The sequence below is a fragment of the Musca domestica genome, unplaced genomic scaffold (genome assembly GCF_030504385.1).
Source record: "Musca domestica strain aabys unplaced genomic scaffold, Musca_domestica.polishedcontigs.V.1.1 7, whole genome shotgun sequence".
NCBI lineage: Eukaryota > Metazoa > Arthropoda > Insecta > Diptera > Muscidae > Musca > Musca domestica.
Window position 1 is genome coordinate 5,454,955 of NW_026712383.1, and position 13,132 is coordinate 5,468,086.

The 13,132-nt window shown below is 37.7% G+C and overlaps 1 protein-coding gene across 2 annotated transcripts in view; it reads left to right on the plus strand.

Moving 5' to 3' along the window:
• The window catches only part of LOC101890039 (short neuropeptide F), a 280,844-nt gene that overhangs the window by 72,757 nt on the left and 194,955 nt on the right, over window positions 1–13,132 (plus strand). The window lies entirely within an intron of this gene.

Sequence of the window (13,132 nt, forward strand, 5' to 3'; positions counted from 1 at the left end):
CAAATTATGTAAAAAATCTTCGTTTGAAGCACTTACAGTCCATCTTTAAAAATTAATACTTGTAGCTCAGTCAGTCCTTAATATAAATATTTAGATCTACTATTATAGTCCTCGAAAAGAATATTCATGATCAAATCTAAAATAGTCCGTGCAAAAATTCCTTTAAAAGCCAATATTATAGAGCAATCCTCTTTAAAAACTTTCTTCAAAATCCATAATTGTGGATCTGATAGCCTCTCAAAAATCCATAATCATAATTCCGGATGTCCCAACAATAAAAATTCATAATTGAAACTAGGCACTAAATACTAACGGCGCCCTAGAAAATGTTGCCATTAAATAACAGCCATGTTATAAAACAATGAAAACCTCTGTGGCAAATCAATAGCATTCAAACTATTCAAATCGACAATTGCATGCCAATGGCAATCGACATTGCCGCCATTGATCCAACAACATCAGGAGTAGCAACTTGAAAGAGCCATCATCATCATCGTCATCATAAACCCAAGTGACCATAGCAGACATGAAGTGAACAACAGCGGCAGCAACTAAGCATCGACAGAATCGCATTGCAATGCCATGAAATACAAAGTGGATGGATATATAATCTGTCATAAAGGACGTAATATCCCTTTGTTATATATCGCCTCTAAAGAGGATGAACACAACACAAGCTACTCAGCACACACACACAAACACAATCACACAAACATGGCTATAATGATAACCTGCAGCGATTTGCTACAAATTGTTGAAATGTTCACTTTGATTGTTGTGGCTGTGGTAATGCCACTATTTTGCAGCAACTAATGGATGTCTATTTCATGGCTAACTGAAGTCAAATGATGGGTATGGATGTGTGTGTGTGTTTGCTTTCGCCGGACTATGGTTCTCTGACACTCTCTCTTTCTCTCCCTCTCTTATCACACTCTCACACTGCGTACCAAAACCATTCTCTTCATGTTATTTTGTTAAGTAAGTCATAATAACATTGTCCCATGCTTTGAAATACAATAATTTGTCGGAATTGTGATGATGTTTTTTTGTTGTTGTTCTCCTATTGCAAGTGATAGTATCCTTAAGTCTTCTTATTGTCTCAAAATGTGGCCTGTTCTTTTCTTGGATTTTTTTCTTACTCACAATCTTCTGCAGCTTATATAAGCCATGGAATTATTGTTAAAGTGTCTTTTGGAATTGATATCCCCAAGAGATACCAGTTTATCAAATAAGCTTAACAAAGTTAGATTATAATGTAATGTGACGTAGATATATAAATTTGTCACATGTCGTATGTCATATGGAGACGCATTTCATTTTACTCGAAGCCAAGAGATATATCAATTTTCAAATTTTGTTATTTCAATTTTCTTAATTAATTTCATATTTTGGGAATTTTCGGAAATGAAATATTAATGCAATAAATTGTGAAGGCGAATTGACATATTAATTCAATGAATTAATGAGACGTGTGATTAATAATAATTTTACCCATTCCATAGAACGCAAAAAGCGTAGAAAGTTTTATGGAAATTTGTGAATAAAAGTGGAAAATTTAAGGAGAAAATTCATTGTTTTATTTATATATATCTAGACCTACGAAATTATCGTTAAAAAATAATAATTGAAGAAATGATAATGTTTTAAAAATCCTGCACATAAAAGTAAAACAAATAGAGCGGGCGATTTCCCCCTCTTCCATAATTTTTAACATTTTCGAATTAGGATTCGCAAAAATATTTTAAAATCCTCGTTATGGCTCTGCCAGTCCCTTGAAAAATATTCTTTAAGAACCCAAATTCAAATTCTATAGCTATGATAGTCCTTAAAAAATATTTTTAAAAATTGACGATTATGGCTATGATAATTCTTAAAAACATATTCTTTAAAAGCCGCGTCCTTAAAAAACATTATAAGATAGTCTGAAAGTATTATGTAGATATAGGCCTATGAAATTATTCTTAGAAGAATTGATAGAATTTAGAATATTATTTTTAAAAATTAACGATTTCACTGTTCGACAAAATTCGATCTCTTCAAAAATTACGGGGGAAATCCGGCAGATCATGATAGTAGAGCTACAAATAGAAGACACGTGTATCAGGGGTTTGAAAGATTAAATTGCTCCAAAATTTCGACACTTTTGGAAAATTTGGAATTAAAATTCCTTGGAGTCCTTCCAATTCTGGTATATTGTATCTTTATCAATATTGAAAATAAAACCAGTAAGGAAAGGTCAAAAATCGAGCGGGGCCGACTATATTATATCCTACACTACTATGCGTATTTAGTAGAGCTCCCGCAACAAAAAAGTTTATATTGAGAATTTATGTAAAGTAGATCATACCGACTTTGAACCAAATAACTTGCTGCATAGTGCTTCGGTAAGGATTATATTAAAAAAAATTATTGAAACAGTAGATATACCAGATCGAGTTTCACAAAATGGAATATGAAATAGATGGAATATGAAAAAATCTATTCAATTTGGGCTGATATTACAAAAATGATGGACAGTAACTGCAAAATTGGATGAAGATGCATATCGAAGTTATATACAAATCTGAACCTATCTCGAGGAAATTTGGCAGAGGAATTTCCCAGAAGTATCAGATGCGCGGTATCAAATATCATTGTTGTGGAGTGCATATTTCGGATATGATGGACTTAAACACCAAACCCGATGAAACATACATATGGGAGCTATAGCTATATTAGAACTTTCTTTCAACAAATTTGTTTTACTTGCTTCTAGACTGAATTCAGTCGGATGTGCCAAAATTCTGGTCATTTGGGCTAATATTGGCCGTTTGGTGCACAATTAACCCAAAATCGGCTGAAGATATGTATGGGAGTTATATCCAACATTTAGACGATTATCACCAATTTCAATAGGTTTCGTCCTTGGGAAAAATAAATATTCTTTTTATACCCTCCGCCATTTGGCTACAGACGGTATATACAACTTGATACGGTCAAAACGTGCCTAGTCGAAATAACGGTTTTAGACCCTAGGTCTCTTTGGACCAAATCCGTTTCAGAATATTTGGAGTCGATCTAGCGATGTCCGTTTGTCTGGCTGGCTGGTGCGAACGATAATTCTCGAATGGAGTATCCGATTTGGTCCAAACTTGGTACATCGTAATATTTTTGTCAAACTTAGATTGAGTTCGGAGATGGGCAATATCGGTCCACTCCTTGTGGTACCTCCCCCACAAAATGTTGAAATTTTCAAAGAAAATATTTAATTGCATAGAAAGAGAAAGGATGATTCGATTTTGCTCCAACTTTGCAAATCCTAATATTTCCGTCAGCGCTAGGTCAAGTATGAAAATGGACAATATCGGTCCACTCCTTCGGGTGCCTCCCACACAAAGGGCCAAAATATCGAATAATTACAACTCTCATAAAATGTGATGTGAGAGTCCGATTGTCTTCAAATTTCACACATCCTAATATTTATATTAACCCAAGGTCTGGTGTTAAGATGGCCCACTCCTTCTGGTACCTCCCCCACAAAGGCTCAACATTTTTAATTTTCATGAAGTTCATAATAAGCGAAATCAACATCCGATTCCATTCCGTATTTCTTTACGTCCAATACAAATTTAAGAAATATATGTATATTTCTTAAGTCGATATCAAATATAGTAATATTCATCACTTTTCATACACATTTCCAAACCCTGTTCTTGTCTCAATTCCACATACCAACAGAGATCTCAATATTAAATTTGAGGATTCAAGCCCTATCCCTTAACCCAAGACCAACTTTCTTACCATTTAGTACTTTTCGTACAGTTATTGTTCACATTTCAAAAATCCAATTTAGTAACACTTAGCCTATGCCAAATTGTACCAAATTCTAGTACTATTTAGTACTTTTCGTGCACTTTAAGTACGCATTTCCAAATCCAACTCTTTATGAAACCTCAAATACACAATTCGGAATTCCACCTTCATCGGCTAACCCTTAACCAAACTGTTCCAAATTTAGTACCATTTAGTAGAGTTCGGCCACTATGTACCATTGTAGAACTCTTCGTAACCTTAACGATCAAATTTCCTAAAACCTACCTCATTTCTTTTGTCCAATATAAAGTATTCAAATTTAAGTACATTCTAGTACTTTGTGTTCCCTTTTTACGAATTTACAAAAAACAAAAAAAAAAAAAAAAAAACAGCTAAGACTGACCCTCGTGCAAAATTTCAAGATACTAAGATTCTCGTTTCATCAGTTTGTTGTTTCACCATTTTTTTTATTATTTTAGACATACTACATTGAAAATCCATAGTAAAACTCATTTAAAATTATTTTTAAAAATAAACTTATAGGTCATTCAAGTCGTTTGTAAGAATGTTCTTAAAAATTCCACGATTGTTATGTTTTCTAAAAAGTACGCCATTCTAATGAAGTCCTTAAAAAAGATTCTTAAAAATCGAGAACTTCAAAATTGTGTAAATGTGCAACATTTCAAAATGTTATTCTCAAAGACTTTGGTCTTAACAGTTGATATCCCTTTAAAATTGTGATACACTTTAAGTGCTTACAGTATTTAAAAAAAATATTCATAAATATCACGATTGGTGTTGCAGAACTGAAAGTACTTGAAAAAATATGGTTACAAAATTTACGATTATATGTTTTATAGTCTCTGTAAATTTATTCGTAAAAAATGTAGTCAAAAAGTAATGCTTAAAACCGTTCAAATATTATATCTTTGATAGGCCTTGAGAAGTAATATTTTAAAAAATATACGATTTTCGAGCCGGTAGCCATAAAATATATACCATTACAGCTGTTGCGGAGCAGCGAAAATGAAAAAAGGAAAATAAAACACAAATAATTAAAATTTTGAAATAATAAAAATTGGCGGTTTTATTGAATATTATATTAGTCGAAAAACTAATATAACTTTACCTTTTTACAATGGGTGTTGTGAAACGATGTTGATTGGATGAAGATCCGAAAAAACAAGTAAGTTAAAAAGTAGCGAGCAAGCCTAGATGTCACAAGAGAGGCGCGAATTGATCATCTTTGCTCGTTACAATTTGTCATCACTAACTTTGAACGAAAGTTCAAAGTTGAATAAAATGGTATTTGACAAATTGAAGAAAAAGAGCAAAGGGTTGCATTTTTAAAGAAATTAAATTAAATTGAAGTTAAACATTACCGCCACCCTTGAAACATCTAGCGATGTTACAACAAAAAAAATCTTAACTTACAATAAATAGGAAATACAATTATAATAAATAAGAGGCGTAACCGTCAATTTTGAGCATAAAAATTCATTTTATTATTATTTTTTTCTTAATTTTTTCAAAAAACAATTGATGGTCGTAGAACCATCGAGACAATTGAAGATTGTCTCCAAAAATCAGCTTGACCATAGAGACAGATGTTGGCTGATCATCTCTGGCGATCCTACAGTGGACAAGGACCCGATATCACCCAACCAAAAATGGTTAATTGAGCCCAGGGGAACCCTGGACTCGAATAAGTCTGTGACTTTATTACCTTCGGGTACACATCAGGCCCAAGAATGAGCCCCACGTGAGCGGACTTATGGAATTCGGGATCTGCCAATTGCATCCCAGCATAATGGTCCTTCAAATAGTCGGGGGCTGATTGCGACGGCGTGACCACATGCCTCAAGGACATACTTCTGGCGGAAACGCGCAGAAGTTGGGACGAATCATGAAATGATTGCAAAGTAAGTTGGCAATAAAGCTCTTGGCCAACGTTTAGAGAATTGAGCTGAAGCTTACTAGCCAGCGTTGAGCATATACGGCTATGTCCAGCACAGGGGTCCAACAGCGCTCTGACTGGCACTTTTCTATCCGGAAGGATAATATTAACCACCATTGTCGGCCCCAGCGTAACAATGGGCTGAATGGACTGTATAGTCGGAACAACAAAGCTCGACGGCTTGGACGAGACCGGACAAGGAGGAGCGGACAATCTCGGTTTAGAGGACTTCTTTGGAACGGACTTTTTCGAAGTGGGTATATGCGACGAGGTGGATGGACCAGACGTGGAATCTTTTTTACCCGAAGGTCGGACATTTCCCTTGGATAGGGGCTTTTTGCCGAGGTGAAGAAGTGTATGGTGGTCGCCTTTACACTTCTGACAACGATGTGGACTCAAACATTTTCGGAGGGTATGTGACCTGCCTAAACAATTGGAGCAGAAATGCTCCTGAACCACAAATCGAATCCTTTTTTCGCAGGTCAATTTAAGAAATTCGGGACATTCCCGAAGGACGTGCCTCTGTGTGCACAAAACACATTTAGGTCCCTGTTGTCGAATGGATCTGGCCACTGTGCATTTGCCTTGAGGAGTTTCGGCGGAAGTGGAGGTTTTAGTCTCCCGTAGAGGAGCAACCACTCCGCCTTTGGTAGCCACATCTGTCGTTGAAAGTTCGTGGCCGACGGGTGCAAGCTCCCGTAGAGGAGACGCCGTGCCAACGGTCCAGGCAGAGCCTTGAGGAGATGAAGACCTCGCTGGTGCAATCTCCCGTAGAGGAGCAGCGGTGTCTGCGCCTGTGGTCGGAAGGCCACTGGTTGAGGCTAGGAGCACCTGAGGGGTAACTCCTGCCGGTTGGGACGAAAATCCCTGATTTGGCGCAGACTCTGCAGTGCAATTCTCCCGTAGAGGAGAAGCAGAGGCTGTTTGATCGGCCGTAGAGCCGGGTGAGTTGGCTGGTAGTGCCGTTGCAGGTTTCCGAAGAGGAGCCGCAGCATTGGTGACCCCGCGTATATCGGAGTCCTGGGAGCCCAAGGGTATAATGGCATCCTCAACACCTCTCTCTTCATCCGACATTGGGATGTCCTCATCGTAGTAAGGAAGGGAAGCGGCCATCTGACTCAAATTTTCCATCTGTGAAAAAAGTGGAGATGGCATGGGAGAGAGGTGAACATTTTAATCGTCGTCGGTCAAAATGACCAGCTTAACTACAGGTCGTCTTACGATACCGTTTTCCGTTTTTATATCAGCGACGCGATCGTGACCGTCAATTCCCGGATAAACTTGGACAACGCGACCTAATTTCCACGCTGTGGGAGATAAATGTTCCTGTCGAAGGACAACTAAATCATCCGGTTGAATATCGCGTTGCGGAAATTTCCACTTGTAACGATGGTGGAGGCTCTTTAAATATTCTTCTTTCCACCGAAGGCAGAATTGTTGTGAGAGCGCTTTTAATTTTCTATACCGGTTAACGATATCCAATGGAGATTCATTTATTATGGGCTCCGGAGGAGCGAGGATCGGAGATCCTATAAGGAAATGCCCAGGTGTAAGGGCTACCGTAGTGTCAAGACTATCATTCATGGGACAGAGCGGACGAGAATTTAAGCATGCCTCAATTCTTGTTAACAATGTAGAAAATTCTTCAAACGTATATTTGAAATTTTTAGCCATTTTAATAAAATGAGTTTTAAAGCTTTTAACCGCAGCTTCCCAAAGTCCACCCATATGTGGAGCTCCAGCTGGGTTAAATCTCCATGAAAGCTCTTGATAGGAAAACTTTGATCGGAGTTTATCACGAATTTCATTTAATGCTTGCTTAAATTCCCGTTCTATCTCTCGAGATGCACCAACGAAGTTAGTGCCGTTGTCCGAGAAGATAGTTTTTGGACATCCACGACGAGATATAAATCTATTAAATGCAGCCAGGAAGGTAGTGGTAGATAAATCCGAGGCTAGCTCTAAATGTATTGCTTTCGTAGAAAAGCACACGAAGACACAGACATACCCCTTTGTAATTTTACAACATCTACCTGTAAAGGATTTAATGTCGAATGGGCCAGCGAAATCGATACCTGTAGAGGTGAAAGGCCTAACCAAAACCGTTCTTTCTGGAGGCAGAGATGCCATTATTTGGGTACAAGTACGCTTCTTTGCTAAAACGCACAATTTGCAATGCCTTATGGTTGACCTAATCAGTGAAGTAGCGCGAGGAATCCAGTACTCCATGCGAAGCATACGGAGCATTAATTGGTTTCCTCCATGAAGCGAATCTACATGAATTTGTTCCAACAACAGTCTTGCGAATTTACTATGATAAGGTAAGAGAATAGGATGCCGTTCAGAATAGGAGAGAGTCGGAGACTGCGATAGGCGTCCATTCAATCTCATTACCCCTTCTTTATCCAGAAATGGATTTAGAGATAAAATAGCACTTTTAGGATTAAGTGGTCGTTTATGAAGTAAGGCATAATATTCCTCTGAATAGTATGCCTTTTGAGCAAGCGCAGCAAGACGTAATTTTACTGCTAGGATCTCTGAATTGTTAGGAGCGGAACTCTCATAATGATGTTTACCTCTATGAAAAGAATGCGTATTGTGGAAAAATCGAAAGATATATGCAATGGCGCGAAATGCTCTATCTATGGAAGAAAATCTATTTAAAACATCATCATAGTCTTTGATAAATGTGACATGACTTTTAACAGGACGAAGTTCGACCTCAGTGTCAACAGAAACATTTTGAATTTCCCAGTTAGAACTATTAAGGCTTAGCCAATGAGGACCGTGCCACCAAATTTGAGAAGAGGCCAACTCCGAAGGAGAAAGCCCCCTACTACCTAAATCAGCAGGATTGTCCTCAGATCGAACATGAAACCATTTATTTTGCCCAACATTCTCTTGAATGCGACATACCCTATTGGCAACGAAAGTAGACCATGTAGATGGCGTTTTTTGAAGCCAAGAAAGGACGATCGTAGAATCTGTCCAACAAAAGATATTATTAAAAGATATGTCAATTTCACTCAAAATACCCTTGACTAGTTCTGATGCTAATACAGCACCGCATAATTCTAAACGAGGTAGGGAAATGGACTTAAGCCGAGCTACTTTTGTTTTGCAAGTCAGCAAATTTGTGAAAATTTTCCCATTTGAAGCAACGACACGAATGTACGCTACCCCCGCGTATGCCTTTTCCGAGGCATCGGAAAAGACATGAAGTTCGACATCACAAAGAGGTGAATATTGGACCCAACGAGGAATGGATATGGAATTAACACCCTGATAGGAAATCACAAATTTTTCCCATTCGCGTTCTGTCGAAGACGGAAGCGAATCGTCCCAACCAATGTTGTCTAGCCAAATACGCTGCATGATGATTTTTGCTACAACAATTACTGGTCCTAACCATCCTACTGGATCGAAGAGCCTGGCGATGGTTGACAAAACTTCCCGTTTAGTATATTTGGACCGGTGTTCCAGAGGGTTAACACTGAAATAGAAATGGTCCAACTGTGCATTCCAGCGAATGCCCAGCGGTTTTGAACTACTAGCTTCCACGAAAGTGAGAAGCTTAGCATCATATAGGTGATCTAAGGGAAGACAATCTAAAATTTCTCGATTATTGGCTGTCCATTTACGAAGTTCAAACTTCGCGGAAGAAAGAGCACCAATGAGTTGGTCTCTTGATTTTTGCGCTGTCTCCAAATCGTGATAACCAGCCAAGACGTCATCTACGTACATGCACTTCCGAAGGATATGTGCAGCTAGCGGAAATTCATTTTCTGTATCATCGGCCAATTGAAGTAAAGTCCGAATCGCAAGATAAGGAGCACAGTTTACTCCGAAGGTTACCGTTAGAAGTTCAAAGTCTTGAACCGGTTTGTTGGGAGAATCCCGAAATAAAATTCGTTGGAGAGGCGTATGAGCAGAATCGACCCGAATTTGCCTGTACATTTGCGTTATGTCGCAATTGAATACAACAAAAGTCTCCATCTTAGAATAAGAAGGACTAGGTCCAACTGAAGAGTTGGGCCGACATAGAGAATATCGTTAAGACTATTCCCGTTGGAAGTCTTGTTCGAGGCATTGAAAACCACTCGCAATTTTGTTGTTTGCTTATCCGGATTAATAACCGGATGGTGAGGAAGATAGCAAACTGTAGAGCTTGCTGACGAAGTCGAAACCAGTCTCATGTGGTCTAATTCTAAATATTCCCGGACCACCCCATCGTAAATTGTTTTAATTTGCGGTTTTCTTAGGAGTGACGCCTCATTTCGAAAGAATTGTCGTAAGCAATTGGTCCTAGAATGACCAAGCTGGCCTGAGAATTCAGGAATGATAGGAAGTGTGACAATATATCTGCCTTCTGAGTCCCGTCGAGTCGTCTTTTTGAAATTTTCCTCACAGAATTTGTCCGAAGGAGACAAGATAGCGCGTTTTGGAGGTTCTTCCAATTCCCAGAATCGAAGAAGAGTCTTGTTAAGATCTTCTTCCGGAAAGTTGATAGTGGTTGTTAAAACCGTAATTGTAGAATTGGGAATGGGACCAGTAATGATCCAGCCGAAAACAGTTCTCTGTGCCATTAAAGAACCTAAGATGTTCGATTGAATTCCCTGTAAAAGGATTCTAGGATATAAATCAGCGCCTAGTAGAAGGTCAACTGGTCTAGAATCGCAGAAGTTTCTATCTGCCAAACGAATATTTGGCAAACGGGTAATTATGTCACCACCTATGGAAATGGAGGGTAAATTACCAGAAATAGCGGGAACCACTAGAGCTGGGATTTCAAAGAAAATTGATGAGTCGATAGGAGAACCTATGCATATTGAGCACAATTTTCTGGATGTAGTGGAAACACTTTGATTAACGCCAGAAATCGTCGAAATATGATACACTTGCCGATTGACAGAGTGGGATATACCTGACGAAGTCGAGGGAATATTTGGATTCGCATTGATGGATTGGTTAGAAGTTGTTGGCGACGGAGTCGCTGCTGGTGTAGAATTTGCGTGATTTGACATCTCACGATGTAAAAGTGTGTGATGTCGCTTATTGCATTTCCCACAATTGTGTTTACTTACACATTTTTTAACTTCATGACCAACCGTCAGACAGTTCAGACAACAATTGAAGCGTTTGAGCACTGAAAAACGACCTTCTATGGATAATTTTTTGAACTCTGGACAAAAGCGCAATGGATGAACCAATTTAGAACAGAGAATGCAAGATTTAAATGAAGAAGCGCTTGAAGACACAGAAGGTACGGACTTTGTTAGGTGAGTCCGCACTTTTTTCTCAACCTTTTTTGACGAGTCAATGCCACGAATGTCTCGGAGACAAGTAAGGGTCTGGATCCTTTCCGTAAGAAAACGATCCAAATCCTTCCAATCAGACAAAGCCGACTTGTCTTTGACCGTCTGCTCCCAAAGCGGGACCGTGTTCTTAGGCAATCTTTGAATGCATATGAAGACTAATATGGGATCCCAGTCGTTCGTAGAAACGTCATAGATCGCCATAGCCGAAATGCATCCATTGATTGCTCGTTGTAAATTTTTCAAACCAGCACTGGACTCATTATCGAGAACTGGAAGATCAAAGAGCAATTTCAATTGGTTGTTAACCAAGATTCGGACATTGTCATATGTCTCCTTTAAGGCCTGCCACGCTAAAGCGAAACTTTTGTGTGTCAGCGGAAACTTTGAAATGATGTCTTTGGCTTCCCCACTAGTTTTCTTAAGTAAATAACACAATTTTTCAATGTTACTAAGTCGACTGTTGTTGATGTATACCGCAGAGAAAAGATCCCTAAAGGTAGGCCAGGAAAGGAAATCGCCGTTGAAAACATCTATATCACATGGTGGTAGATTCAGACTATGCATTACATTGTCATTTGAAGCGAAAACTTCAACTGACGGTTCCGCATGACGCGATACGCCAGACAGAGACAAAAGTTCTGCATGAGGGGGAGAACTAACTCGAGGAGTGCTAGTCACGTTAACACCATGAACACCTATCTGGGAAGCCTGTGAATTCGAACGTTGAGACTGCTGGGTACTATTCAAACTTTGGACCAACGAAGGATTAGAATTTTTTTGTAAGGTACGTAATTGGTCCAATCTACGATTTATTGAAGCAATGACGTTTACATATGCCCTATACGCAACGTCATATTTACTTTCTGCAGATGTGATGTCTTCGCTTTCAGCATCTTCAGAAGTTTGGAGATATGTAAGACATCGGTCAAACATTTCCTTCACTTTACTCCACAATTCCCTTGCCTCAGCGGCCTGAACATCAAGGGAATATATGTCCAACTCTTCCTCTCGAAGAGAAGTAAAGTTGGCTTCAAATTTTACCAGAGCATCAGTTGCTCTGATAAAGAAATCAAGTGGAGATAGTGGCATTGTGAATTAGAAAGCTTTATGAATTTGGCCAAAGAGAACAAGAACTGAATTTAAAAATCGCAAATCTGAAAATATCAGTGTAAACAAACTTTAAATTGTTAAAACTCAACGAAAATTGAGTGAAATTGTTCAAATTTATATTGAAACAGCACGAAAATGCTTTTATCTGTTAGTGAATGCAAACAAATACAACACCCAACTAGATAAAGAAACTTTTTTTTTTTTAAATTTAAAAAAAAAGTGATGAGAAAATGTAAATAAATTTTCTCGGTAATGAAAATCGAAAAGATGTATCGAATAATACACTCTTGTTTTTACGAGTATAAAAAAAATACCAAAAACTTGAAGAAGTATTTGCAAATTTGACAAACTTTGTTTCGTTAGGCGTTTCAGTGTATCGAAAAATACAGAGAGTTTCATTTGTGTATCGAAATATACACAACAAAATTATTTCCGAAAAGAAATAATTTAAATTTAAATTAAATTAAATTAAATTTTAAAATTAAATTTTAAATTAAAAAATAATAATAACAATACTTAATTGTATGAACTATATTAGGTTCTGGGTAATTTTCATTCCATTCACATGGAACTTAATTTCATAAGCGCAGTGGTAAATAGATTTCCCTCGTTCGATGAGGCGTATAATTACTATAATTTATTTACATTCACATTTAATTAATCATACGCCCCAAGGTTCTCCACAATGCGAAGTGAAAAATGTATGCAAATATTGAATTGCAACAAAACACTGTTGCATATCCAACTATTAATTACAAAACATTTAAAAATTTTCAAATGATTTAAGATTTACATTTCAATACTAATAAATATTATAGTTTTCATTATGGTATCAATTAAATTGCCGTTACTAAATTACGTTTTATATGGTTTGAACTGAAATAAAAATATTAAATATTTAGTGCTTTTATATTTCGACTGTCTTTGTTTAACAGCAAAAATATAATTTTAAAAT